Raw genomic sequence first — 3,103 nt, forward strand, 5'->3', positions numbered from 1 at the left:
GGTTCTCTGCAAGAGCAGCCAGTACTCTTAATTGCTGAGCCATCTCTCCAGTCCAGATGTATATGACACAGATATGGTTTTTATGGGTAGACTTGGGTCCCAAGCTATCTCATTATATATGTGCAAATATTTAAAGAAAAAAAACTTCCAAATTCACAACATCCGCACATTTGGAATAGGAATACTCAACCTGTAGGGGCAAAACTGTAATACTTACAATTACCAATTCCAGAGTCAGACCACATCAGTTTGAAAGCCAGCCCTGCCACCCTGCCAGTCAGACATCTGCATGACTTTGGGAAAATGACTTAATTTCTGTTTCAGTTTCTTTGTCTGCAAATGGGGTAACAGAGGAAAAGGTCCCAGCAGCTGAGCATCCCCAAATGACAAGCAAGTGCAGACTACGGAGGTCCAAATTGGCAGCCTCCCTTGTCCTGCAGTGTGTGCGCCCAGGCTGGGGGCCTCTGAGACAGTAGGAACTGTGGGCACCCAAGAGGATCCCTTGCTCATGTCCTCTCTGAACTCTAACCCCTTGAAGATTAAGTTTAACCACTGGGCCTCACAGACACAGATTTTACTGTTGGTATTTTCCTGGCCATCTAAGACTACCTTGTGAGGTGGATATTATTTGTCAAGGTTACATACAGAGCAACAACCCAGAAGCTCTCAGCAGCTGAGTCTGGACAGGCCATTGCCCTTGGTTCCAAGGGCCCCAGGGCCCCTCACCTCTCCATCAGCCTCCACCCAAAATAGCTTCCCAGGGCAGCTTCCTGACGCTTTGGAAACATACCTGAGAGGGCAGAGTGACCTGAAGACTTGGGGAAGTTACCCCTGTTCTGAAGTTCAAATCTCCTGTAGAAGGGACACTAAATAGCAAAAAAATGTTGCCTTCTGAGCATGAGGCTCCACCTATTTAGCCCAGAGCTGGCAGCTGTGACAGGCTTGACTTCATTTCTCTTCACAGTCCTCTTGTGTGTGAGGCACACCTGAAAAGCTTCCAGGCTGCCCATCCTGGCCTTGCCTCTGGAGTTAGCAATTAGCATGAGCTTCTGGCTGGAAGGAGGGGTATACAGATTGGACCTGGCCCTGAGAAGTACAGCTGCCCCTACCCAGGCCCTGGCCACAGTCACCATGGAAACCTAACTGTAAAGGACCAAATGGCCTCAGACTTTGCCTTTCATCTCCCTGAATGGATTCTAAACTGCAGAGAGTCTGCTGGACTCTGTTTCAGTGGTAGCCAAGCAGCACACTGGTCCTGGGAGAGGTGTTGGAGCACCACAGGCTCACCTGAACACGTGCTGAGGCATCTCCCTGGGCTGCCTTTCACCTCTGATCTGCTTTGCTGATCCACTCTGATCTGATTTTACTACCACAACAGTGTTGAACAGTAGTTATCAGGTGCTCAGACAGATACCAGGGATACAAAGAGAGTCTGACTGGAGAAGGATACAGATGAGTTGAGGAACTACGTAAGTCATGACAGTAGACTCCTACCGTTGGTGTCACCCTCCCCTGGTTTCAGTCACCAGTAGTTGTCCCAGCTTGAAAATATTAAATGGAAAATTCCAGAAATAAACCATTTGTAAGTTTTAAATTGTGCACTATTCTCAGTAGCATAGTGAAAGCTTGCCCCATTCTGGTCTGTCCCACCCAGGATATGAACCGTCCTTTTGTTTAGCATATCCAGGCCTCAGATGTCCTCCTCCCATTAGCCACTCAGTAGCCATCTCAGTCATCAGACTGTCACAGTATCAACGTACTCATGTTCCAGTAACCTTTTTTTTTATATAATAATGATCCCAAATGCAAACTTTTATTACAATACATTGTTTTAGGTGTTCTATTTTACTATTAATTGTTAACTTGTACTGTGCCTAATTTATACATTATACTTTTTATAGGTGTGTATAAGGAAAAAGCAGTATATACAGAGTTCTTTGCTATTTGTGGTTTCAGGGTGCACTGGGGTTTTGGAGCATCCCAGCAGGACATGACAGGCAGCTACTGTCCAAGCCCAGGACACCCGACCCCGTGTGATTTGCTAGAAGAGTGAAGATGGGATAAAGGGTCTGAAGATAGCAGTAAAGGTTTAGCTAGCCATGAAGGGGGTGCAGAGGATCAGGCATTTGGCTGCTAGGTGGCACTGAATGATACCTGAGGCTGTACTGCAGGTCAATCTCCAGGTTGTGTAGCTTTTCTCCAACAGGCCTCAGCTAAGAAGGTGCCTCCTTTTGGAGCTTGTGGTCAGAGAGGGAAGTGTTAAGAACAATTCTGGAAGAGAAACAGAGCTGGGAACAAAGGCAGGTGCAGGGCATGCTGGGGAGAGGACAGTTGGCAGGCAGGAAGGCAGGACTCCTGGGAGGTGCAGCAGCCAGTGGGGATGTTAGGCAGGTTAGCTCTGGAACGGACTGATCAACAGGCCCCTCCCCAAAATAAGACAGAAAGAAAACAAGTGGTAATGGTTACTCCAACTGGGTCAGCTCAGGGCCTTGATACAGGGTGTAAGGGTAATAGTAGTGGTCCGCTAGTGCTCACGCTATAAGGATAGGGCCCGTGAGATGGCTTAGCAGGTAAAAGCACTTGCCATACAGACTTTGTGACCCGAGTTCAATCTCTGCAACCCACATAGATATAGAGAGAACCAACTCCACAAAATTGCCTTTGACCTCCATATGCATGTTGTGACACCCTTCAACACACGTCATGTATACACACACACAATAATAGTAGTAAATAATGAAAAGCGTATATAAAGATAATAGTAGTGTTTTGACTCCAGATAGGCCAGCTCAGGACCCCAAAATAGGACATAAAGGAGCAACAGATGGTACGGTCAATTCTAGCTAGGCCAGATCAAACCAACTTCAAGGCTTCCTTGCCAGGGGAGCAAGCCCAGAGTGCTGGTACCATTTTTCCTAGTATGCTTCTGAGAAAAGCAAGCCTCTTTCCTGGAGGTGCTCACCCTGGAGGATGCAAGGGGTTGGGGGTGAGACAAAGAGCAGCATGAGACCCCATGCCTCCTCTCAGCTGCTTTTTCTAAACGGTGTGTTCTATCTACTAGTATGTCCTGCCTGAGCTCTTCTCTCTTGGAAGCACAGGAATC

This window comes from Nannospalax galili, unplaced genomic scaffold (genome assembly GCF_000622305.1).
Source record: "Nannospalax galili isolate Female #2095 unplaced genomic scaffold, S.galili_v1.0 scaffold1508, whole genome shotgun sequence".
Taxonomy (NCBI): domain Eukaryota; kingdom Metazoa; phylum Chordata; class Mammalia; order Rodentia; family Spalacidae; genus Nannospalax; species Nannospalax galili.